The 27734-nt window shown below is 38.8% G+C and overlaps 1 protein-coding gene across 1 annotated transcript in view; it reads left to right on the plus strand.

The window, feature by feature from the left end:
- The window catches only part of Dlg1 (discs large MAGUK scaffold protein 1), a 188382-nt gene that overhangs the window by 34596 nt on the left and 126052 nt on the right, over positions 1-27734 (plus strand).

Below are 27734 nucleotides of genomic sequence, written 5' to 3' on the forward strand. Positions count from 1 at the left end.
CTTTATTCTGGTCAGCTTTTGTAATGAATTCCTAACGAATAAGCCAAGCTTCCTTTTTCTTATTCTGCCACTCTCACTTTTCAAATTCGTTTTAGCCTTTGAGTGTCTGTTTTTGCTTAAGTTACTCAACAGATACTGTGCCGATTAGGTGGACAAAGGTGCACCTACAAGGTCTAGGCAAGGAGAGCTCAGGCTCTGAGACTGTTGAAGTTCAGTCCAGAAGCGATCGAGGGGCCAGTTGCTCAGTATTCCTTCTGGGTTTCAGTTTTCCTGCTTTATAGCCTCTTCAAGATTATTGTGAACGATGATTGGCTCATGGTAATGTTACTTTTAAGAAATAGAAAATGCGCAGCCTCCTGGCTGGACAGAATAGTCTTTTCTGAATAATTCCTTTTATAATTTCTGTCCCTTGCTATTTAAATGGCTGGGGTGGTGGGTGATTTTTAGTCACCATCAGAACAAGTTAGAACTCAGAATAATGACAGATAAAGGACATGAGACGTGAAGTTGCTTCCACTCATGCCTGTTGGTGCTTTCTCGGCTCTTTGTCACTTTGATTCTGTATCTTAGAGCCCCCTAAGCCTGGCTGTCTGTGGCAGTTCCAGATCTGCAACTGCTAAAGGGTTAGGGTTAGGACAGAGTCCTTCTTCCAGGGGTGAGCATGCAAGAGTCTACTACCTTCATGCTGGGATGACTGGTTGTCGTCCCAGGGTGCACTCAGGGACTTATAAATTATACTATCATTTTTATTTTTGTTTTACCTGCTTGAAAATTATGAATACCCACTTTGATTTATATGGACAAAGTCTTCATATATACATTAGGGCATTTTACTTGTAATAGGTTGTATTAAAATTGTATTTCAGCCAGAAGCTTTGAAAGAGTTGTGAACTCAAGAGTTCAGATTGTTTTCAAAGTTAAAATGAATAGAAGTGCTGCCCTCTACTGTTAGCTAATACTTTACCTGCCACACAGAAATGTTCGTGAATTTTTTAGTATTTTTTATTAGATTGCATTTTGATGATATAAAATGTTGTGAGAATTTGATTATTTTATTGCAGTTAAGTAATATTGGTTTCCATGAAGTGTTTGTTCTCATATTGGCCTTTGGAAAAACTTTGGTCCTAAAGCAAGCTTTTGCTTAGTTATAGCTTTGCATTTCATGTGGTGACCTTTAACTAGTTCTTGCATTGATCTGCTTGTGTGTCTCAAAGCTTGCAACTGATAACTTATTAGTAACTCATACATGAAGATTTTTTAAAAATAATTATTGTTTCAGTTTGTCTTCTGGCATTTAAAGTTTCAGAACTTTCATGTTTCAAAATTTCATATTTTGAATATTTAGTATTAAGTAAAGATGTAGATCTTTAAGATCTAATAGGAAAAAATTCTTTAAAAATTATGTTGAGTACAGTTTAACCTCTGATGAAAAGGTTAGGGGTAATTTTAAAGTTGCTTCTCGCTTTGTTTTATGGAGTGCCTTCTACATATAAATCTCTAAAATGTATATAAAATAAATGATTAAGTCCTATACTATCTATAAAATAAATATGGGGGGTTGGGGATTTAGCTCAGTGGTAGAGCGCTTGCCTAGGAAGCGCAAGGCCCTGGGTTCGGTCCCCAGCTCTGAAAAAAAGAACCTAAATAAATAAATAAATAAATAAATAAATAAATAAATAAATATGGGAGACAAAGACTGGTGAACTGAGCAGTAGGTCAGATCAGGCTACCCCTGCTGTTAGTGTCGAGGTCGTTGCCAAGAATTCTCCCAGGTTGACAGGCTGGGTGCTGAGGTTGACTGGCAGTCTTTGTCATGATCATGGAGCTGCTGAAGTGTGTCTCGACAGAAAAATGAGGCCGTCTGCATTTAATCTATTTTGATTTGGATCTGGATTTAGTTTTTGTACTCGAGTTCTTCATATATCCTAGATAATAATCCTTTATTAGATGTGTCATTTGCAAATACTTTGTCCTGTTCTTTTCATTTTAAAGATTTATTTATTTATTATATATGAGTACACTGTAGCTGTCTTCAGACACAGCAGAAGAGGGCATCAGACTTCAGTACAGATGGCTGTGAGCCACCATGTGGTTGCTGGCATTTGAACTCGGGACCTCTGGAAGAGCAGTCAGTTTCCCTTACCACTGAGCCATCTCTCCAGCCTTCTTCTGTTCTTTTTATTGTCTTGGAAGCAGGGTCGCTTCCGCTGGTCTGTAACTCACTATGTAGGTCAAGGTGACCTAGAACTCAAAGAGATCAGCCTGCCTCTGCCTCCTTAGTGCTGGGAGTAAAGGTGTGTGCCTCTGTGCTCACCTTTCCCCTTCTGTCCCCACCCAAATATGCTTTTTGCAATGTTGACAGTATCTTGATGCATGAATTAACATTTTCCTGAGAACCAATTTGTCTGTTTTTCTTTTGTTAACTGTATTCTTGTTGTCACATCTAAGGAACTTGACAGGTTCTCAGCATTTTATAGTTTAGGTTTATATCTGGCCCTTTGTTAGTTGTGTGGTCAATTTTTTCCATGGTATTAGGTAAAGGTCCAACTTCATTTTGTTACAGATGCAAGTATAGTTTTTCTGTTACTGCAGGTTGACTGCCTTTTCTAATGGGATGATTTTGACACATTTGTAAAACATTATTTGACTATCTCTTTAAGGTGTTAATGTGGGCTTTCTATATTACACTTAGATATCTGTCTTTAGTATCTTGCTTTGAGTACTGTAGTTATGTAAAGTTTTGAAACCAGGTAGTTATTCTCACTGTCTCTTCTTTCTGACTCTCTCTCTCTTTGTTCCCCCGTGTGTGTGTGTGTGTGTGTGTGTGTGTGTGTGTGTGTGTGTGTGTTTCTCTGTCTCCTTGTCTCTCTGTGTGTCTTTCTGTCTCTGTTTATCTGTATGTTTCTCTCTCTCTCTCTCTCTCTCTCTCTCTCTCTCTCTCTCTGTGTGTGATTCTCTGTCTCTGTGTGTATATGTTGTAGATGTGTGTAGGTGCATGTTCATGTGTACGTATTATATGTGTGGAGGCCAGAGGCTGACATTAGGAGTCTTTATCATTCACTCTTTCCCCTTATCTTTTGATTAGGGTCTCAGTGAATCCAGATTCAAGAATTGGCTCACTGGCTGGCCAGTGAGCTCTGGGATCTGCCTGACTCCCTAGCCCCTGCTGGGATTTAGATGCTAGTGGCCATACCTCACTATTATGTGGGTGCCAGGGATCTGAGCTCACTCAGGTCCTCATGGATGTGAGGCAGACACTTTACTGACTCTCCATTTCCCTAGCTCCTTAGCTGTGATCATTTGAATTAAAAGGTCCCTTATTTTGGAGGTGTGGCCTCTGCCACTGAGGGTGGACTCCCCCTTGGTCAAGTTTGCTCTCTGCTTTCTGCTTGCATTTGAGGATGCTCCCGGTACCATGTCTGCTTCCTCCTGCTTTGCTCCCTACCATGCTGAACTCACCTTCTGGAACCTTAAGCTAAAATAAACTCTTCCTTAACTTGCTTTAATCATGGTGTTTATCAAAGAAACAAAAATAATGAAAAATTTAAACTTTCCTTTTAATAATTGTTTAGGATCCCTTGAGATTTTACATGAATTTTATTTTTTTCTTTTTTTTTTTTTTTTTTCGGACCTGGGGACCGTTATATGAATTTTAGGGTGGGTTTTTAATATTATACTGAAAAAAGGCACTGACATTTTGATAGAGTTTGCTTAGATTGGCTTAGAAAGTATTGACATCTGAGCAGTATTAAGTCTTTTCACAGAATGGGAAGTTTGTTAAGTTTTTGGTCATGCCATAGTTTCTGTAGCTAAGTGTTGTTTTCATTGGGATTCAAAGCCACCTGTTACTCAGAAACACTTGAGGTAGGAAAACTGCATGTATTGAATTTGGATAGACTTTCTTCTTATTCCTCAAACAGTACAGTATTACTTGAAGGTATTATTAATCATGGGAGATGTATATACTGTATCATTTTATAAAAGGAACTTTAGGACACTCATTTGAGGGGGCAAGGAGGCCTTGTAATCAGTTACTCCAGACTCCAAGGAAAAGAGCTTTTTAAGGATTTTGACATCAATATTCATCAATGGTCTTTTGAATTACATCAGATATTTGTTTGTTTTATTAATGGGTAATACATATGGAAGTACTCTCCTTCCTAATATTTTGGAAATACTGGAGGTAGGTCACTGGGATTTTTCATTGTTTGTTTTTACTGGTTTAATGGGGTTAAGTTTTTTTTTTCCCTTTATGGTTTAGACTTAAAAAAAAAAACCTCCACACGCCTCCTCTCCTCCTTCCTCCTTCTCTTTTCCTTTTTCCCTCTCCCCCCTCTTCCATCTCCTCCCCTGTCCTCCCCTCTCCCTCTTTGTCTCTTTCTCTCTCCAGGATTGACTATGTATCCCTTGCAGGCTTGGAACTCACAGTGCAGACTAGGCTGGCCTATACTCACATCTGTCACACATCTGTCTGCCCCTGCCTCTTCCTCCTGAGTGCAGGGGAACTATTTCCTTCTTTACCTTCAGCCTGGTTGTTTTACTCACAGGGAGTATGACTTTCTAGCTATTATTGTAGAACTGTCTGTTTTGCAGTTCTACCAATGTTTGATCCTTACAATTTGATACTGTGTTCATAAATGTTCATCAATTATATCTTCCTGTATTGAAACTGCATTAACATGGAATATCCCTTTGTCTCAAACCTTTTTAAAAATAGATTATTTAATCTTATTTTATGTGCATTGTTTTTGTTTTTGTTTTTTTTCCTGTCTGTGTGAGGGTGTCTGATACTGTAGTTAGAGATAATTGTGAGCTGCCATGTAGGTGCCGGAGATTGAACCTGGGTCCCTAAATAATCCAGTGCTCTTAATCCAGCACTCTTAATCCGGTGCTCTTAATTGCTGAGCCGTATTTTCAGCCCCTTGTCTCAAAATTTATTGATTTGAAGCCTTCTGTTTTCTTTCTTTGACTGACATTCTGCAGTGCATGGTGCCACATGCCTTTAATTCCAGGACAGCATTGGAAGGCCAGCTAAGGCTAAATAGAAGAGCCTTGTCTGAAGAAACAAAGGTGGCACACACCTTTGATCCCAGCACTCGGGGCAGAACAGGCAGATCTCTGATTTCTAGGACAGCCAGGGCTCACTCTATCTATCTATCTATCTATCTATCTATCTATCTATCTATCTATCTATCTATCTATCTATCCATATCTATATCTCTATAGGTATATATATCTATATCTATATCATATCTATATATATCTATCATATATATCTATATCTATCTATATATATAAATCTATATATCTAATCTATCTATCTATCTATTCTATATATATCTCTCTATAGGTATATATCTATCTATATTCATCTATATATCTATATCTACCTATATCTATAGGTATATCTCCACCATATCTAATCTATATCTATACCTATCTCCATCTATCTATCTATCTATTCATCTATCTATCTATCTATCTATCTATCTATAGAGAGAGAGACATCCCTGTTCTCTTTTTGGTACTATTTGTGTCTAATAGCAATTTTCATTCTTTACTTTCAGCATGTCTTTGTTTTGAAAGTTGGTCTGTTTGACAGATACTTAAAGAATGCTATGTTTTAAAAAATGTTCTTTAGTCACTATTTTTGTTGTTACTGTAGAATAAAAATTTATATTTATATTTACTAGTTCTGAAGGATCTTCTCCCACTTTGTGATTTATTTCTTGGGTATTTTATGGCTGTTTTCTTCATTTCCTGCACTTCTCTCTTCTGTGTTTGATTGATTTTTGTATAGAACATTTAAATTTTCTTCTTGGCCCCCTTTTATGTTTGTTCCATATCTATTTTCTTTTTGGTTGCCATGAGAATTAAAGTTTACTATTTAGAATTTAGACTGACTAACCCTCAGTAGCACACAGCAGTTGCTTTTTGACAGCTTTTTCCCACCCCCTTTTGTTTCAGAATCCAGATAATAGCTTCATGGTTAATATGTCCCAAAGCATAAATTAACTAAACAGCTTCCTTAAATGTAATGGTCTTTAAATTTTTTAGGACAAATTTATAAGGTCATAAACCAAAGTAAAAACCTGTAATACAGGCTAAACAGCTCTTATCCGAAGATCTGAATTTCTCTGTAATCCAAAAACTTGGAGCCCTGAAATGACCCCACCTGTAGGAAATTCCACACTTGACTGTATGTGATAGGTTACAGTCATAATGCTGATGTATTAAACATGTAGACATTTCCCTTTAGGTCATGTGTATTTATTGAAACATAGATGAATTTTGTGTTGTGTGGATGCACATATACATACATGCTACTAATACTTCCACCTTTCAGCATAAAAAATACCCTTTCCCAACTTAAAACTTTGGATCTCCAGTTTAGTCTGTCCATTCTTCTCTGAAAACCATCATAGCTCTATTTCTTTAAAGATTTCTCTACACAGCTTGTCACCGCTTTCATGCCTCAGAATAACTCTTAAGTTGTCTTTAATCCATCCTTAACACTCCATTTAAACTGTTCCATTAAATTGCTGACAGTTTCCCTCTTGTCAGAGCTAATGATCACTTCTCCTAGTCTCCAACCTTTTAGTAGTCGTTTCTAGAATCCATCTCACTGTCGTTCTTCAGTTCTTGGTGTCCGTTAATGTGCTGTTGTGATATTTAGCTTTGCCATTTCACCAGTTTTTCTGAATTTTCTTTTGCCTTGACTATAATTTGGTAATGACTTTGCTCTTGTTTTATTTTTTTTTAATTACTAATAGCAATTTTGTCTATCCCTTTGATTTAACCATTGTCTGTATAATGAAGTGACCCCAGTCTGTATTTCTGAGGATCTTTTCTAGATATGATACACAGCATCTTAGTTTGGGATTCTTCCTCCTGGAGATAAGTTCTTCCTCTGACAAATTCTCCCTCTTAGTTGCCCCCAGTGCTTCAGGAGATTCCTGGGAAATTCTAATTTCTTGGAGTCATTGTTTGAATAGTCTGATAACCAAAGACAGAGGCACACAAGTCTCTTTGCCATGCATTCATTTCTGCCGGCCACCCAGTCACAAGTTTAATTTGTGTTCTATGAGCAGTGAGTTCCAGTTTTTTTTATCTTTCTCATGTTATATATTAGTCATTCCACTAGGCGGGTAGCAGCACCTCATTTCAGTGTTAAGAAGCCCTTACAGTGTACAGGGTTGAACAGCTTACTTTTCTCTTTTTCGCTTGTTTGATACATTTGTATTGTTTTTATATATACTTAATGAATTATAATAGTTCTTTGTACACTTTGATCATTAGTTTTTTATCAGATAATTTTCTAGTATTTGCTTCTAATTTGTTTCTTATTTTATTCTGTATTATTTTTTACAGAGAAGTATAATATTAATGAAATATATCTTAACAGTTTTTCATTCATGAATCATGTTTTAGTGGTATATCTAAAAAGAATTATTGTTGATATTAGGGTCACTTTGGTGTCATTTAAAAATTGCAGTGTTGTACAGTTATCTGTTAAAAGACATTTAAAAATCAAGAATAATAATTTTACTATTCACTCAAATATTGCCACTTGGGTGATCTTTTAGCCCTTATCTTATAGATTATCTGAAATTTTCTTTTATTAAAGAAGCTTCCTCTCCCCAGTTTGATTTTTTTCCCCCCATCTTTATTAACTTGAGTATTTCTTATTTACATTTCGATTGTTATCCCCCTTCCCGGTTTCCAGGCCAACATCCCCCTAACCCCTCCCCCTTCCTTTCTCTATGGGTGTTCCCCTCCCCATCCTCCCCCTATTACCGCCCTCCCCCCAACAAACACGTTCACTGGGGGCTCAGTCTTGGCAGGACCAAGGGCTTCCCCTTCCACTGGTGCCCTTACTAGACTATTCATTGCTACCTATGAGGTTGGAGTCCAGGGTCAGTCCATGTATAGTCTTTGGGTAGTGGCTTAGTCCCGGGAAGCTCTGGTTGGTTGGCATTGTTGTTCATATGGGGTCTCAAGCCCCTTCAAGCTCTTTCAGTCCTTTCTAAGATTCCTTCAACGGGGGTCCCGTTCTCAGTTCAGTGGTTTAATGATGGCATTCGCCTATGTATTTGCTGTATTCTGGGTGTGTCTCTCAGGAGAGATCTACATCCGGTTCCTGTTGGCCTGCACTTCTTTGCTTCATCCATCTTATCTAGTTTGGTGGCTGTATATGTATGGGCCACATGTGAGGCAGGCTCTGAATGGGTGTTCCTTCTGCCTCTGTTCTAAACTTTGCCTTCCTATTCCCTCCCAAGGGTATTCTTGTTCCCCCTTTTAAAGAAGGAATGAAGTATTAGCATTTTGGTCATCCTTCTTGAGTTTCATGTGTTCTGTGCATCTAGGGTAATTCAAGCATTTGGGCTAATAGTCACTTATCAATGAGTGCATACCATGTGTGTTTTTCAGTGATTGGGTTACCTCACTCAGGATGATATTTTCCAGATCCATTCATTTGCCTCTGAACTTCATAAAGTCATTGTTTTTGATAGCTGAGTAATATTCCATTGTGTAGATGTGCCACATTTTCTGTATCCATTCCTCTGTTGAAGGGCATCTGGGTTCTTTCCAGCTTCTGGCTATTATAAATAAGGCTGCTATGAACATAGTGGAGCATGTATCTTTGTTATATGTCGGGGCATCTTTTGGGTATATGCCCAAGAGAGGTATAGCTAGGTCCCCCAGTTTGTTTTAATGGAACACTTTCACTATATAGATAAGACTGACTTCAGCATCCTGTGTAAGGAATGTCTGGCTTTTAATCACATGGAGTTTTACTGAGTGTTTCAAAACCGTTGTTTGTTAACTATCACTTGGCAGTTTTGTATCTATACCTATGGAGGACGAATTTACCCCCTGAAACTGGATCAGTTTTCTGCTTCTTTGCTTGTAGTTTTTCACTGACTATCATAGGAAAAAAGCCCTTTCCCCATAGTTGTAGTGGATATTTTTTTTTTTTTTTTTTTTTTAGTTCTTTTTTTCGGAGCTGGGGACCGAACCCGGGGCCTTGTGCTTCCTAGGCAAGCGCTCTACCACTGAGCTAAATCCCCAACCCCTGTAGTGGATATGTTTAAGGATTCCATTTAAGGTCACAATTAAGAGATTGCCTTGAATCTTGGATAAGACTTGGACTTTGGACTTCCTTTAAAAGATTTATTTTTATGTGTACGTGTGAGTGCCTACACACCTGGTTCTTGTGAAGGCCAGAAGAGAGGGTATGGATCCCCTGAGCTGGAGTTACAGGCAGTTGTGAGCTTCCTCATGTGGGTACTGGGAATCAAACTCAGGTCCTCTGCAAGAGCAGTAAGTGTCTAACTATGGACACTCCCACTCCTGGCCCTTTGTGGAAGGGGTATGGGAAAGTCTGGGGTTTAGATTTACTGCAGTTTGCATTGTGAGATGGCCATTAGCCTATGGAGACAAGGGTGAAAGTGTTTTGGCTCAAAGGTGTTATATTTGGATGTCCAGCTGACAAAGGGTAGAATTCTGATGGTTTATCTTGTCAATTTGAGATTTAGATCACCATGGTAACACGTCTCCAGACATGCTTATGGGGGACTATTTAGCTTGGGTTAGTTGAGGTAGGAAACTTTATCCTAAACATGGTGATACAATTTATTGCTTGTCCTGGGATTCCGTACTGAGTTAACAGGAAACACTGGAAACCCATAAACTCTTAAGCTACTTTTGTCTGGCATTTCATCACAGTCACAGACAGGTAATAGTCTCTGTTGTTAATTCTTCATGAAATTTAAAAGAAATGGCAGTGTTTCTCTAATTTCATTAACCATTTGAATCCCAGGTGAGAATCTTTAGGAGTTTCTGCCCAGGATAATTCCTAATTGTTGGAGTTAGCAGTGACTGTTTATTACTGTTGCATATTTGAGCTGTCACCATGGAAAAGTTGTCACCAGTTCTGTTAGGATAGCTCTCACTTGTTGAAGTTAAGTTTACGTCAATAAGATGGTTAAATAAATCATTATATATATAGCAATTAGAAGAATAATGCTATATCATAGTAGGTATTTTAGTCTTGGATTTGGACAAATGTGAAAATTCAATTCATTTATTATTTTTTAAATGTTTACTTTTATTTCATGTATATATTTTGTCAGCATTGTGTGTGTGTGTGTGTGTGTGTGTGTGTGTGTGTGTGTATGCGTGCGTGTGCAGTTCCTGCAGAGGCTAGAAGACAGTAGCAGGTTCCCTTGAACTGTAGTTGCAGACAGTTGTGAGCCACATAGGGGTTCGGGGAATAGAACTCAGCTCCTGTACAAGAACATCCAGTGCTGTCTTTCCAGGCCCAAATTAATTTATTCATTAACATTCAAGTTTCTGCTCTAAGTGTAGTGATTTAATCTAAATGTTGTGCTTTATATACAAATTATATTTCTCTTAATTTTGTGACATAATACTGGGAAAACAACAATTTAAAATATAATCTTAAAAGGCTGCCTTATGTCCTCAAATTGTCATTCTGGCAACAAGAAAGGACAGTTAAATACTTTAGATTTCAAAATTGACTTAACTATCTAACCATTATTTGCATTTATTAGCCATTGAAAATGAAATCTAGAGTCAGACAGAACTCCCCTTTGTTGCAGGATATTTGATCACACTGTGAACCCCGAGATTGTGTTATTTACTGAAAAAAACTATTTCTAGTTGTGGTGTGGCTCAGCTCCTAGCACACCTTAATCCCAAGCAATGACAGTAAAGTTTGTAGAAGGAAGTTCCCATGTTTGAAAGTAATGTCTAATTGAATGGCAAAGTGATGAAGCAGAGAAATACTGACAGAATAGGATGTGCCTAACTCGGGGGTGGGGGAGCAACACAAGAGGAAGCAGTACAGGGGGTGGGGGAGGAGACAGTTTTACTTGGAGAGTTTTACAGAGACAGGTTGAAGAGAGAACAAGCCAAAGAATGAGGAGGAGCTGGAGTAGTAGAACAGATTGGCAGAGTTAGTTTGAGGCCAAGTAGAACAGTTCATTCAGAGGCTGAGAGAATCTAGATTGAACCAGTCAGCTTGGAGAGGGGTTTGAGCCAGAACAGCTGAGTTGAACCAGCCAGAGCTCAGAAAGAACTAGAAAGGGTGAGCTTATTCAGCAGTAAGCCTCAAGCTGAAATATTGCTGAGACTAGATAAGCTTTTGTGGAGGCTTCCAGAAGTAGGCCTAAGGTAGCAGACAGAGGCAGTAAGCCTCTGAGATGACAGTTGCTACAGGAGAGTAAAAGTTAGTTTTACACCCCTTTTCTCTAATTATGATACTATGGATACATTACATTTAATTAAATTAATTAAAATCTAGATATTGTGTGCCTTATTTATTAAATGAAAAACACGTAAAGGTTTTTAACCTGACCTCTGAGATATTTGGATTATGTGAGCTAAATACAATGTTAAGTGAGGTTTTACAGGAAAATAAGCCATTGCACTTAGGCAAATATAAAATGAATATAGACCACAGATTACATTCCATTTATCTAGTAATGAGAGAACCAGCCTACAAAACCTTTGTTAACTTTGGTACTTTTAGTCATAAAATTGTTGAATTAGAAAAGAAATAAGTTAATGAGAAATGAGTCCAAGGCTATGGACTTTTAGTTATCATTCCATAGTGTCTGGGTTTGGTGTCTGTAGGTGGAATGGATCCCTAGGTAGGGCAGTTTCTGATGGCCTTTCCTTCAGTCTCTGCTCTATTCAGTCCCTATATTTTCTTTAGACAAAAACAATTCTAGGTAAAATTTTTGAGATGGTTGGGTGGCCCCATATATCTGTGCCTATCCACTGGATATGGTCTCTACAGGTTCTATCTCCCCTGTGTTGGATTTTTTAGTTAATGTCATCCCCTTTGGGTCCTTGGAACCTCTTGCTTCCCTGGCATCCAGGACTTCCTAGTGGCTACCTCCAGTTACCCATGCCTCACTGCTATACATTTAATTTCCCGATCCTCTGAATTTCTCCGTTTCATCCCACACCTGATCCTGCCCCCCTTTTATCCTACCCCTACTCTCACTCTCCCAGATCCCTCCTTCCCTCTACTTCCCTTAATTATTTCGTTCCTCCTTCTAAGTAGGATTGAAGCATCCACACTTTGGTCTTCCTTCTTCTTGAGCTTCATATGGTCTGTGAATTGTATCCTGGATAATCTGAGCTTTTGGGTTAATATCCACTTATCAGTGGATATTATGCTGCATACTATGCAGCATACTGTGTGTGTTCTTTTGTGACTGGGTTACCTCACTCAGGATGATATTTTCTAGTTCCATCCATTTGCCTAAGAATTTCATGAAGTCATTCTTTTTAATAGCTGAGTGGTACTCCATTGTATAAATGTACCACATTTTCTGTATCCATTTGTGTGTTGAGGGACATCTGGGTTCTTCCCAGTTTCTGGCTATTATAAATAAGGCTGCTATGAATATAGCAGAGCATGTGTCTATGTTGTATGTTGGAGCATCTCTTGGGTATATGCCCAGGAATGGTATAGCTTAGTCCTCAGGTAGTACTATGTCCAATTTTCTGAGGAATCACCAGACTGATTTCCAGAGTGGTTGTACTAGCTTGCAATCCCACCAACAATGGAGGAGTGTTCCACTTTGTCCACATCCTTGCTAGCATCTGCTGTCATCTGAGTTTTGATCTTAGCCATTCTGGTGTTATGTTCAATTCGTGAGAACCTTAAGAGACCACCAGAAATCACAACACTGATGCAAACACACAAGAGCCTTTATTCGAGTCTGAACTCGGGACACAACTTTCCCTGCTCAGGTTTATATATGGAAAGTGCACAAGCTGGGACTTTTCGAGCCTTGGCATTACCTGATTGGGTGAGCGGTTAAGGAATGCTGTCCTTCAAACTGATAACACTTGTTCAGACTGCAAGGAGGGACAATACAGTTGAAAAGGACCTTTCTGGCCTGAGAAGAAATGACTCATTTTGTGCATTTTTGCAAGCTGGTCACAGCTGCCTGGGAATGCTTGGTTGTCTCTTTCCCATATGCAACTCAAGAGTGTGTGTGTGTGTGTGTGTGTGTGTGTGTGTGTGTGTTTGTGGGGGGGGTGCTTTTCACTTGAAGGGCATTAATTTTCTGTTTCCTTCAAAGACAGGAGACATCTGTACTAGGGGGAGTGCTAGCTGTTTAACTCAGCGCTGGGACTATCATGGAAGGGAGTGTTATAGTTGGTGCCAGGGGCTAGTGCAAGGCTGTCTTTTGGTCTCTGCACTGGCTGGTGTGCGGTGGAATCTCAGGATCGTTTTGATTTGCATTACCCTGATGACTTTTAACCCGAATGGGGTATTGTAATTTGTCAAAGGCTTTTCAGCATCTAATGAGATGATCATGTGGCTTTTTTATTTTTGTTTGTTTATATAGTGGATTACGTTGATGGATTTCCATATATTGAACCATCCCTGAATCCCTAGGATAAAGCCTACTTCATCATAATGGATGACCGTTTTGATGTCTACTTGGATTCAGATTTCAAGAATTTTATTGAGTATTTTCGAATTGATACTCATAAGGGAAATTGGTCTGAAGTTCTCTTTCTTTGTTGGGTCTTTGTGTGGTTTAGGTATCGACGTAACTGTGGCTTCATAGAATGAGTTAGGTAGTGTTCCTTCTGTTTCTCTTTTGTGGAATAGATTGAATGAAAAGTATTGCTATGAGGTCTTCTATGAAGGTCTGATGGAATTCCGCACTAAACCCATCTGGTCCTAGGCTTCTTTTGGTTGGGAGAATTAATGACTGCTCCTGTTTCTTTAGGGGTTATGAGACTGTTTAGATGGTTTATCTGATCAGGTTTATCTGCTCCTGATTTAACTTTGGTACCAGCTATCTGTCTAGAAAATTGTCCATTTCACCCAGTTTTTCCAGTTTTGTTGAGTATAGGCTTCTGTAGTGGGATCTGATGATTTTTTGAATTTCCTCAGTTTCCCTTTTCATTTCTGATTTTGTTGGTTTGGGTACTATCTTTGTGCCCTCTGGTTAGTCTGGCTAAGGGTTTATCTGTCTTGTTGATTTTCTCAAAGAACCAGTTCCTGGTTTTGTTGATACTTTATATTTGTGTTTGTAATTCTTTGTTGACTCTTCGTTTCTCTTTGGTTGATTTCAGCCCTGAGTTTGATAGTTTACTGCTCTCTACTCCTCTTGGGTGTATATGCTTCTTTTTGTTCTAGAGCTTTCAGATGAACTGTTAAGCTGCTAGTGTATGCTTTCTCCAATTTCTTTATGGAGGCACTTACAACTGTGACTTTTCCTCTTAGCACTGCTTTCATTGTGTCCCATAAGTTTGGGTATATTGTGCCTTCATTTTTGTTAAATTCTAAAAAGTCTTTAATTTCTTTCTTAATTACTTCCCTGACCAAGTTATCATTGAATAAAGCATTATTCAACTTCTATGTGTATGTGGGATTTCTGTTGTTTTGTTATTGAAAACCAGCCTTAGTCCATGGTGGTCTGATAGGGTGCATGGGATTATTTCAATCTTCTTGTATTGGTTGAGGCTTTTCTTGTGTCCAATTATATGTTCAATTTTGGAGACAGTACTATGAGGAGCTGAGAAGAAGGTATATCCTTTTGCTTTAGGGTGAATGTTCTGTGTATTTCTAAATCCATTTGGTTCATAAGTTCTGTAGTTTTGCTATGTCTCTGTTTATTTTCTGTTTCCATGATCTGTCCATTGGTTGGAGTGGGTGTTGAAGTCTCCCACTAATATTGTGTGAGGTTCAATGTGTGCTTTGAGCTTTAGTGATGTTTCTTTTACAAATGTGGGTGCCCTTGCATTTGGGGCATAGATACACAGGATTGAAAGTTTATCTTGGAAGATTTTTTTTCCTTTGATGTGTATGAAGTGTCCTTATCTTTTTTGATAACTTTTGGTTGAAAGTTAATTTTATTCAATATTAGAATGGCTATGCCAGCTTGTTTCTTGGGACCATTTGCTTGGAAAGTTTTTTTCCAGCCTTTTACTCCCAGGTAGTGTCTGTCTTTGTCACTGAGGTGTGTTCCCTACATGAGCAAAATACTGGGTCCTCTTTATGTGTCCAGTCTGCTAGTCTATGTCTTTGTATTGGGGAATTGAGCCAGCCCATTGTTCTTAAGAGATGTTAGGGACCAATGGCTGTTATTTTCGTTGTTAGAGGTGGAATTATGTCTGTGTGACTCCTTGGGTTTGTTGTGAGATTAATTTCTTGCTTTTTCTTGGGTGTAGTTTCCCTCCTTGTGGTGGAGTTTTTTCATGTATTATCCTTTGTAGGGCTGGATTTGTGGAAAGATATTCTTTAAATTTGGTTTTGTCATGGAATAATCTTGGTTTCTCTATCTATGGTAACTTTTGACCTTTTCCTTTCCCTTAGCAATTTAATATTCTATTTTTGTTCTGTGCACTTGGTATTTTGATTATTATTTGGCGAGAGGAATTTCTTTTCTGGTCCCATCTATTTGGCTTTCTGTAGGATTCTTGTATGTTTATGGTCATCTCTTTCTTTAGGTTACGGACATTTTCTTCTATAATTTTGTTGAAGTGTTTATTGGCCCTTTGAGTTGGGAATCTTCACTTTCTTTTATACCTATTATTCTCAGGTTTGGTCTTTTCATTGTGTCCTGGATTTCCTGGATGTTTTGTGTTAGGAGATTTTTGCATTTTGTATTTTCTTTGACTGTTATGTTGATGTTTTCTATGGTATCTTCTACACCTGAGATTCTCTCTATTTCTTGTATTCTGTTGGTCATGCTTGCATCTGTGATTCCTGATCTCTTTCCTAGGTTTTCCATCTCCCTTTGTGATTTCTGTATTGTTTCTATTTCCATTTTTAGATCCTAGACAGTTGTTCAGTTCCTTCACCTGTTTGATTGTGTTTTCCTGTATTAAGGGATTTATGTGTTTCCTCTTTAAGGGCTTCTACTCATTTACCTGTGTTATCCCGTATTTCTTTAAGGGAGTTATTTTGAACTTCTTAAAGTCCTCTGTCATCATCGTGAGATGGGATTTTAGATCTGAATCTTGCTTTTCAGTTGTGTTAGGGTATCCAGGGCATGCTATGGTGGGAGAGCAGGGTTCCGATGGTGCCAAGTAGCATTGGTTTCTGTTGCTTATGTTCTTGTGCTTGCCTTTTGCCATCTGGTATCTCTGGTGTTAGCAGTCTTTGCTGTCTCTGACTGGACCCTGTTCCTACTGTGATACTGTGATCCTGATTGTGTCAAAACTCTTGGAGGACCTGCTGTCTCTGTGATCTTAGATGTGTCACAAGTCCTGGGGGATACACTGCCTCTGGGTGTGGGTGGAGTGGGTGGAGATTCAGAGCCCAGGGCTGCTCCTGGTCTCCAATGCATGCTGAAAGGAATGTGTGCCTCTGGCTGGGCAGGAGTGCCTGTGTCCCCTGGGTCCTGGAGAGTTTCAGTTAGGCCAGGTATTGTGGGAGGGGTATTGGGGTCTCACCTGTGATCCTGGATTTGTTGTAAGTCCCGGAAAACAGGCTGCCTCTGGGTGTGGGTTGGTTGGGGAGGGTGGAGCATAGGCTGCTTCCCCCGCAGGCACATACTGTGTGCCTCTGGCTGTGCAGGAGTGCCTGCATCCCCTGGGTCTGGGGTCGGGGGTGGGGGTTGGGGGCTGGGGGAGAGGTGTCCCCAGTTAGGCCAGGTATTGGGGTGGAGTTAGGGTCTCACCTGTGATCCTAGGTCTGTTGGAAGTCCTGGAGGACAGGCTGCCTCTGGGTGTCTTGGGTTGTTTTTTAAGAAAAGAAAAAGACTATGAAGTCAGGAAGGAGGTGAAGGGTGGACGTGGGACGAGCTAGGGATAAGAGTTAGGAGTGTTACATGAAAGTAAATTGTATACATGTGTGAAATTCTCAAATACGTAATAAAATATTATGAACTTTTTAAAAAACAAGCTCAGAAGGACCTGAGTCCTGACATAAGATTGACCTCTGACTTTAACATATATTTGTACACACAAGAACATGCACACACACATATACATTTGATTATACATACTCCCAGCTGCAAAAATGCCCCGAAACCAGGAAGCTAGTTCTTTCATAATTTTAGAAAGCGATAGGCTAACTCAATTCCTTCTGTCAGTAATAATCATTAGAAGTGCTTTAGGATGGTTATTAGCCAAACATATTTTTGTATTAAAATAGAATTTATGGGGGCTGGGGATTTAGCTCAGTGGTAGAGCGCTTACCTAGGAAGCGCAAGGCCCTGTGTTCGGTCCCCAGCTCCGAAAAAAAGAACCAAAAAAAAAAAAAAAAAATAGAATTTATGTGCTATGTTTATATAATGTTCCCTCTTCACCCATGTCTCCCACTCCACAAATTCATGGTCCCTTTTTTAATTATTTTATTTGTGTGTGTGTGTGTGTGTGTGTGTGTGTATGTGTGTGTGTTTATAAAACTGCTGGGCCCATTTAGTGTTGTTCATACTGTGTTTTTAGAGCTGACAACTTGCTATTGGATAGCCATTTAGGGTCTCATCCCTTGAGAAGACTAGTTCTCATTCTATCACAATTCATTAATTGACGGTGGCTCTTCATCTAGGGCTGTGAGACCCTATGACATTTCCCTCATCCATCCATGTTGGGATGTCAGCTGGTGGTGTGGGTATTCAGGTCTTTTTAGGCAGTCATGTTGAGATTTAAATGACTTCTATAGTCTGTCTCCCTCTCTTTTGAATGTTCCTGTGCTTTTAATGTCAGGATCAAGAAATTGTCATTTTGTTCTTTTTTTCTCCTCTTCTTCCTCTTCCTCCTCCTCCTCCTCTTCTTCTTCCTCCTCCTCTTCTTCTTCCTCCTCCTCTTCCTCCTCTTCCTCCTCTTCCTCTTCTTCCTCTTCCTCCCCTTCCTCCTTCTCCTCCTCCTCATTGTATGTGTACATGTTGCAAGTTGAATGAATGCCAAGGTCACAGACAAGTTTAGCAGTCAATTATCTTGCTACCATGAGATCCATGGATCTGGGGAAATTTTATTTCTCTATGGTATTTGTGTATAACAATCAATTTAGTGACATTTGTCCTAATTACTGACTTTTCAGGACTAGGGATCAGGCCCAGGGCCTCATACATGCTAAGCAAGTGCTCCATCCTTGAGCCACACTCCCAGCAGACCCTGAATTTGTGTTTGTGTATTCAAAAATGTTTTATCTCATTGAATTTTTTTACTGTTCACCATTAAATTTATTATTCTGCTTAGTTATGCCATATAATTGATTTTTGTTGTTCTTGCTTGAATTATCTAGAGAGTGACTAAGGTATTTTCATTAAAGCTCTATTTTAAACCACACAAGATGTTTAGTAGTATAATAAGAGAGTATTATATGCAAGAATCTTAGAGCTTATTTCTTACAAAATGTGCATTTTCTTGCAATATTTTGTTCTTGCCCTAAATTTGCAGCATGCATTTGAGCACAGCGGCTCTTACTATTGCACCTCCCTATGGGAGGACTGTAGCGGGCGGAGCATGTGGTGGCTCCAATGCTTGATTAAACTTAATCTAAGGACCTTGCCAAAGACATGCTGCAATCTGGGAATTTGATTGTAATTTATTGAAGTAGCCTTTTTTACATTAACGAAAAGCCATCTTTTGGGATCTTTTTTTTTTTTTTTTTTTTTTTTGTTTTTTTTTTTTGAGCTGGGGACCGAACCCCAGGGCCTTTGGCTTCCTAGGTAAGGGGCCTACCGCTGGGCTAAATCCCCCGCCCCCTCTTTTGGGATCTTAATCACAATGATAGCATGCAGATCTGATCTATGAGGTGGAGGTGGAAACAACTGAAGAATGTAACATGTAAAACAAATCTTTTGGAGAGATTGCTTTGGTTTATATGTTCAAGGCATGTTGGCAGCATTGGCCCAGAACTTGTTCTAGAATTTCAGTCTGAGTTGATTGAAGTGCTTAGTATCAGGCAGTGTAGAGTAACATACACTAGCAGTGCACTGCCCGTAATGTTTGCACAAACAGAAGGTGAGTTTGCACACTACTTTGTAAAGATAAATAATTATAATTCAGGTAAGATGACTCAGTGACTTTAATTTGTGTCAGGAAATTCTTTGCCACTTTGTGTGTTTGACGCTAGAGTTGTTCTGAGCACAGACAAGATATAAGAAAAGTCTGCTGTGTATTTTATTTAGATTAATTATTATATTGTGGGCTGGAGAGATGATTCTGTGGTTAAGAGACCTGCTCTTCCAGAGGTCCAAGGTCAATTCCCAGCACCCACATGACAGTTCACAAGCATCTCTATAACTCTAGTCCCAGGGGACACAGCATCATCTAATGGACTGTGGGCACCAAACATATGGGGTGCACAGACATATATGCTGAGAGAACACTCATGCTCACAAAACAAACAAACAAACAAATAAATTAATATTAAAGAAAGATTAACTTTTATTTTTATTTATGTATATGCCATATGTGTAGCTGCCTTCAGAGGCCAAAAGAGCGCATTAAGTCCCCTGGAGCTGAAGTTGCAGGTGCGTGTGAGTCTCCCTGTGTATTTGCTGGGAAATAAATTTGGTCCTACAGAGCAGCAAATATTTTTAACAGCCGAGCCAACTCTCTAGCCCCAAGCTCTCGTTTTCATGAGAGCTTTGTGTGACATGCCATTATTCTCTGTTGATACAGGATTATTTGCTTCATGTTTATGTTCTCCTCCTGTGGAAAATTAAATATATAGGAAACTTTTACTTATATATGGGTCTGGGAATCTCTTCTGATAACATTTTGATACACTCAGTGGTTGTTGGTTTAGTATTTAAACTAATATTATAGGCTTTTTAAAGTTCAGAATCAAGTTAATCTTAGGTTATATAGAGGAAAAAAAGCTTGCATCTAAAACAACGAAGGCATGCTCCCTTTCCATCTGTAAATCAGTGTTCTGTTACTTTAGTCATGGTTCAAGCTTTGGCCACAAAACATAAAAATCTTTACATAGAACAACAATTCTCAACCTGTAGGTCACAATCCCCCGAGGGTACAATGACCCTTTCACAAGGGTTCCTTAAGACCACTGGAAAAAATGTAGATATTTACGTTATGATTCATAACTGCAAAATTACAGTTATGAAGTAGCAACGAAAATAATTCTATGGTTGGGGGGGTCAGAAAAACATGAGGAACTGTATTAAAGGGTCACAGCATCAGGAAGGGTAAGAAGCACTGAGATAGAACATTATTACACGGCATAAAGAAGTGATGTGTTGGGGTTGGGCAGATGGCTCAGCACTTAAGAGCACTTGTTCTTGTGGAAAGCAACTGGGTTTGGTTCCAGCACCTACATGATGTCCTCGTCTGTAACTCCAGTTCCAAAGGATCTGACCCTCTCCTAACCTTTGCACATGCTAGGGACAAAAGAGGCACAAATACAAACATGAGCTCAAAACACTTGTACTCATAAAAAAATTAAAGTGATGTATTTACATTATTTCTGCAATTAAAAATATTATGTGATTTAAAACCAGTTGAAAACAGGAAGAGCTTTCTAACATATTTCTGGATATAATATAAATACAAAGAGATAAATATAAAGAAATACTTAATTTCTTAACTTGTATATGTTGATCTAGTATATGTGTTAATCTACATGTCATGGTGAGAGGACAGTTTGCAGGAGTCAGTTCTCCTATTTTGTGAGTTTTAGGGTCTCAGGTCACCAGGTTCTGAGCAATCTTGCTTACCCCAGAAATAATTTTAAATAATTTTTCTTTAGTTTTTGAAGAACTGTGAAGCTTTCCAGTTTATGATATGAGTATATCTTAAATTGGTAGTAGACCAAATTATACTGAAGCTTAAAAAAAAAAAAAAACCTTCTTAATGAATGAATTGCTTTTCTAAACCCCTGGAGTTCTGGCTGTACTTTTTGTTTTCTCTTCATTACAAAGTCTTTGTACTGTTAGAAAGTCCTAGTAATATCTCAGAAATGGCTAATAAGGAAGCGTTTTATTAATGTGTTTGTTTTGGTTGGGCGTTTAATTGTGAGCCAGCAAAAAGTCCCTTTGTTGGCTTGGAGCACTCAGGCTACATTTATGTTTCTCTGGGTTTTAGGCTTTTCTTCAAGTGTTGTGTACAATGGAATATTTGTAGGGGGGGGTTAATTATTAAAAGTATTGTTTTTCAATGTAAAAAGTTAATCAGTAGAAATAGTTCCTTCTTAAAATTTAAGCTTAAAATTTTATGTTGTGAGTTGTATAAAGTGTCTCTACAAGGCTGTCCTCGTCAGATGGATCATTCTAAGCAGTTTAGAAGAGGAATTCCACAGTTAGTCCATTATTCTCTGTGAATGCTGAATCCCTCTTCAAAACCTCATCACTTTAACCCATTCTGTGGTAGGCACAGAATACCATTTAGGATTCTTGGTGGCCCTCTAGCGGGAAAGTGAAGAAAATATTGTATTAAAAATGTCTTATGGGCATGTATAATAAAGACAGTTTAAAAGGGCATCTGAGTTATACTTGAATAACAAAAAATACTTCAATAATGTTGGAAGTGAAAAAGAATGTAGGTTGACTAGTATCATCACATGAGAGGCTTAACTTTATAGTTAGCATTTTTAAAGACTGCTTTCCCAGAGTGTTGGAATAGTAAACTATATGTTGACAAGAGACTATATACAGACTACAAATACATGAATTACATTTTCACTGATGTGTTCTTATAAGTTCAGAACTTATTATTTAAAGCTTTGTGGTAAAAAATTCAGGTAAAATGTTAAGTGTACAAGCACCCTACTTTTTAGAGGTGAATAGTCCTATAAATTTTGCTGACCAGAGACAGCCTGAAAGAATAATGGAAAGTAAATCTTTTCTCCCAGCATATAAGTATAATACTTAAACTGTAATGTACTTTTAAAATTCCATTTTATTTTTCCCAAATGGTTTTTCTTCTGCCCTTTATTTGGAAGCTAGTTCCTTACATGGGCTTTGGTAGAGGCCGTGGCGCGGCAGTGGCGGGAGCAGTAGCTCTAAATCACAGTGGGGTGTTTGGTTGTTCCAGGCTTCCTGAGATCAATTCCTGCCCACCCTGCTCGTACAGTAATGTGTAGTTTGACATAGAGCTTGGGAAGCACAGAACTGTCCAATCAGTTGTCCCTGACAGCATCAGCCTCCACTGTGTACAAAATGACCAGTTTCATCTTTGGTCAGGTACCATGCACCACTCATGCCTCTAATTGGCTTGAGTGCCTGCCCTGATTTCCCTCAGTGATGGACTGTGGTGTGGAGGTGTAACCAAATTCCTCCTACACCAAAGCTGGTTTAGGTCAGTTTTCTCATAGCAGCTAAAAGCAGACTAGGCAGACATCACAGCTTAAGATTCCCTTAGGAAGTTAGCTGTGTGAGTACTTCACAATCATATAGCAAGTTTTCTGGAGTATATTCTTAACAACAAAAATACTTTAAAAGGTATCTTTATATTTCAGCTGTAACCATGGTGCTTAGTTATGGTTATAAATGGATTAGTAGGTATTTTATACATATTAATAGTATAGCTTTGCAGTAAATATGTGATTTTCAAAAAGTAACCATTCATGGCACTGGAGAGATGGCTCAGTGGGTAAAGCACCTGCTGTGCAAGCAGAAGGACTGTAGTTCAGATCCCAGCGCTGAGGTGAAAAACTGGGCGCTGTCGTGTGCAGGTATCTGTGATCTCAGCGGCTGCAGAGGTGGAGACAAGGGTCGCTGGTCCTTGCTGGCTGCCAGCCTAGCTCTGGGTTCAGTCGGAGCCCTGTGGCAAGAAAGTAAGGTGGAGAGTGACAGGAGGAGATTGGATGCTCTCCTTGGCCTTTTGCAAGTGCACGTGCTGCGTGCAGCGTCTTGTATGCCACACACCTGAACAGACACACAGACACACACACACACACACACACACACACACACACACACACACACACACACGAAGAGCTACCGTTCATGTAGCTCAGTGACTCCTTCCTTGTCTTCTTCATAGCCTTAAATACTCCGATGGGGCTTTGGATGTTTGGGTTTTTTTTTCTCAATTAAAGGCCATTAGGTGGAGTAGGTCCCTATCTCATATAGTTGCCTGGACTACTCCTTCCTCCTTGGAAGGAAAACAAAAACCTCACAGTATAGATTTGAACAGTCTGGCTGATTGACTTTGTTAGCTCACTCATGCTTAAGGCTGAGTTTACAAATAATTAAATACTAATATAACAGCAGCCTTTTCAAAGACAGTCACGTAAGAGTGTGTAAGTCTTTGATATACACCTCCAATAACAACATGGACATTGTACAACTACTGACCAAAACATGAATAAATGTCTATCATTAATTTGATTATATAATTTGAGACTTTCAAGTTTTCACATGTCAACACTAAATTTTACTCAAATTCAAAGAAAGGTGAGTGAATAATTAAGGACAAAAAAGAAATGCAGCATTTTCATCCATATAGTTATTAAGTAAGGATTGTATCATGGAGTATTTTGTGATATATAGTAGGCACATCCATCATAAGAGCACATGGCAGTATCTTCGTTTATACTGGCAGCTGCTGAATATTCAAAGGTAAATGAAAGGAAGTAGAGGCAAATATGAAAACTGTTACTACGCCGTGTCACTAGGAAAGGGAAAGTGCTCTGCAGTCTAGACTGAGAGTCTCACTAGGTGGATTTACCCTTGTAGAGAATAAATTCTGTGCACAGAAGGTCCTGTAACTTCTGTCATTTATTCTAGAATGTTTTCATTGTGCACAGAAAGGTTTCATAGACACTAGCAGTTGATTCCTGTCCCCTGTCCTGGGCAAATGTCTATTTTCTGGATATATGGGTTTGCCTATTGTGAACATTTTTTATAAATGCAGTTTTATAACATGTAGACTTGCTCGTAATATAGGGATTTTGTTTTTTTGTTTTTTGGGGTGTGTGTGTGTGTGTGTGTGTGTGTGTGTGTTTTTGTTGTGTGTGTGTGTGTGTGTGTGTGTGTGTTTTTTGTGTGTGTGTGTGTGTGTGTGTGTGTGGTTTTTGTGTGTGTGTGTGTGTGTGTGTTTTGCGTGTTTGGTGGTGTGTGTGTGTGTGTGTGTGTGTTTTGTTTTTGTTATCAGCTTGACACAAGGTCATATGGGAAGAGAGAGTGTCAGTTGAGGAATTGGCTGTCAGATTGGCCTGAGGGCAAGTCTGTGGTGACATTTTCTTGATTAATGATTGATATGGGTGAAGGGACTCTGGCCAGCTGCAGCATGGTGAGCATGGACTAAGGTCAGAAGAGGGTGTCAGATCCCATGGTGACAGAGTTTCAGATGTTTGTGAGAAGCTTTGCTTGTGATACTGATACTGGAGCTAAACTCTAGTCCACATGATTGTCCAGCAAGCACTCTTAACCACTAAACCATCTCTACAGCTCCAGTTCCTTTTCTGAGTCTCCAGCTCAGGCTCCTGGGATTACAGGTGTGCACCGACACTCTCAGTTTACACAGTGCTGGGGATTGAACCTTACTTCATGAAGGCGGGAGGCTAGGGAAGGATGTTACTAATTGACCTACATCCCCTACCCACTTTTTGTGAATATCTCTATATTGACATTTAGAATCAGGAGGTATGAGTTACTTTCCTTCATTCCGATGTTCAAAGATTTGTTTTGACTATTCTTGGTCCCTTGCAATTTCATATGACATTAAGATCTGCTTGGAAATTTGGAAGTGAGGGGTAGGGAGCAAGGTGAGATATTTATGGCTATATGGGTCATGTTTAGAGGGAGGTAAACAACTCGTATGTATTGAAATCTTCTCAGAGAAAGAAACATTTAGGCGTTTCTCCTGTCACTCCTGTGTGTATCATGCTAGCAAATAAGCAAATAATGAAGTGTAGCTTTTATTTATATGTGTTGTGAAACGATTAGCTCGTCATCACTTCTCAGACCTTTTTCAGGAGTGTTTTGTTTCAAGCATTAATAATCAAGAGGAACTAATATCACAGAAAGAAATAACTAGATATTTGTGTCTCATGATAAAAGAACACACCATTAGATGGCTTAGTGGTTAAGAGGGCCTAGGTTGGGTTCCTAGCACCCACATGGCAGCTGACAGCAGTCCAGAGGATCCATTTCCTTCCTCTGGCCCTGAGGGAACTACAAACATGATAAATTCAGGCAACTCACACTTAATACATATAAATGAAAAATAAACAAATCTTAAAAATGAATAATCAAAAAACGATCAAGCGAAAAGATATACATTAAAATGTAGCTAGAAAACAGTATTTAAAGTGATTTATCTGACACACACACACACACACACACACACACACACACACACACACACACACCACAAACCCCCCACCCCCACCCCCGGTTCTGAGGACTGAATCCAGGGCCTTGCGCTTGCTAGGCAAGCGCTCTACCACTGAGCTAAATCCCCAACCTATCTGACCTTTCAGAATGAACTAATTTATTTGTTATTGTTAATTCCTTTAATCTACATTCATGGGCATGAATACACACATCTGTATACTTATTCTATATTTTTTTGCCTTAAAATGTTCAAGCTGTGTATTTATTTATAGTTTTACTTATGTACCTATATGGCTTTTTTAGCTTCAGATTTCCTATTTTTTAACCTAATTTAAGTTATATAGAATTCCCTATGATGAGTTTACTTAATTCTTTTGGCAGGGGCAGGGAGAATCTATTAACAGGTACTTTCAAAAAAAATGTTTTTTTAAAACTACCCTAAAATCAGGGTCCTTGTAGATATATCTCTCCTAAAAGTACAGTTATGGAGTGCCTTTAAAGTTGCAAATATGGCTTCTTCTTTGTATTGTATCAGCCATGAGTATTTAGATTTTACTTCCTCTCAACTGAGTTATGTATCTACATACATACTACAAAAGAACATTCTCTGATGAGTATGTGTATGCTAATAAGAACTTAACATTGTGGTTTATTGATAATAGTATTAGGTTCTTCCCTAGAGACTGTGGCCTGGACACCTGTATGAGGCATAGGTTCCATCTTGTAAAGCAAACTTTAAGTCCAGTGAGGAGCAGTTGGTTACTGTCGATGACAGCAGTCATACCTCTGTTGGACTGGGGGCATATCTTGCTAGGCCAGTATTTATGTTCTGTATTGACACTGTTTCTTTTTGTTGTTGCTCTGCTCTGTTTTTACACTGAAAATGATACTGGCTAACATAAAGACATTTTCATACAGGTATATCATGTTCTTGGAGTGCATTTCTCCTATACAGCAACATCCTTCCCTATACTTCCCCTCTCTCCACACTGTCACCTTTGTTTCCTACTTCCATACCATGTGTACATAGTATTTACATGAAGTCTGAAACCCACAAAGGACATAAAACATGCACCATTTATGCTTCTGAGGCTGACTCTATTCACCTAATGATTATCTCCAGGTGCATTCACTTTTCTGTAAACAAAACTTCCCTTTATAACATGAGTTCTCGGTGTGCGTGTGCGCATGCACTGCTTTTGGCCATTCCTCTGAGAATGGACATTTAAGTTGGAGATCTTTTAAAGCTGTTGTAAAGTGCTTCTCTCTCTCTCTCTCTCTCTCTCTCTCTCTCTCTCTCTCTCTCTCTCTCTCTCTCTCTCTCTCTGTGTGTGTGTGTGTGTGTGTGTGTGTGTGTGTGTGTGTGTCTAGGGTGAGAAATACAAATTTAGTTTCATTCTTCTGCAAGTGTATCCTTGATAGTGTTCCTCAGGTTGATGTCCAGAAGTGGAATTACTAGGCAGAGAAACATTTTCAGAGCTTTTGAATCATTGCCAGACTGCCGTCCAGAAAGGCTCATAGTATAACCTGATGAAGTTTCCATGCTGAGTCTCATGCTAACTCCTTTCTGCTTATTAAACACGTACTTATTTGTGTTTGTTCCTCGTTCTTCTCAAATAGTTTTAAGAGTGACCAGTTTGAGAATTGTTCTTTTTTTTTTCCTGTTATAACTGATTTTTTTTCTTGTTATGTTTATTTTTGAGTAATCTGAGAGTCTTTATTTTGTATTGACTTGTTGTAGAGAACAGACATAGCTTGGGTTGAAAAATGCACCATGTTTCTTTTCCAGTTTCTATTACTATAATTTATTTTTTTATGGTGTGAAGTAAATTTGTTTTTGAAGGTTAGTCTTTTAAAAATACATTACATAGGGCTGGGTGTGACCAACACACCTTTAGTACTCGCACTGGGGTCAGGTGGATCTCTGTGTCTCTGTGAGTTGAAGGCCAGCCTGGTCTATGTAGTGAGTTCTAGGACAGCCAGGGGTACAGAGTGAGACCCCCATCTCAAACAGATAAAAAAGATTGCATAGAAAAGAGGTAGGGGTGTGTGTGTGTGTGTGTGTGTGTGTGTATACGTGCGTGCGTGCGTGCGTGCACGCGCGCACACACGGGCATGTATGTGTCCAACCAGGTGCACACAAGTGATTAAGATTACTTTGTTTGGTAAAGGAAAATGTTATTTTCTGCTGGTCTAATTTTTAGTTCCAAATTGAAATGGCTGACTGGTTTATTTTCTTTTATATGCAAGTTAACTGAACAAGGAACCAGACCAATTTAGTTAAATAAGCAGATTTTCATGCTGACTTCATTCAAATAGCTTCCTTTTAGCACTGGATAAGAAAGAAACGGGCAAATTAATATTTAGGCTTCTATTGCAATTTTTCAAAAAACCTTTATCACAACTTTAAAATGGAATCTTGTTTTTCTCAAATTTTATGTATTAAGCGATACTACTTTTACATTGTAATTACTTTTA

The sequence above is a fragment of the Rattus rattus genome, chromosome 4, assembly GCF_011064425.1.
Source record: "Rattus rattus isolate New Zealand chromosome 4, Rrattus_CSIRO_v1, whole genome shotgun sequence".
In the NCBI taxonomy this organism is placed as follows: Eukaryota; Metazoa; Chordata; class Mammalia; order Rodentia; family Muridae; genus Rattus; species Rattus rattus.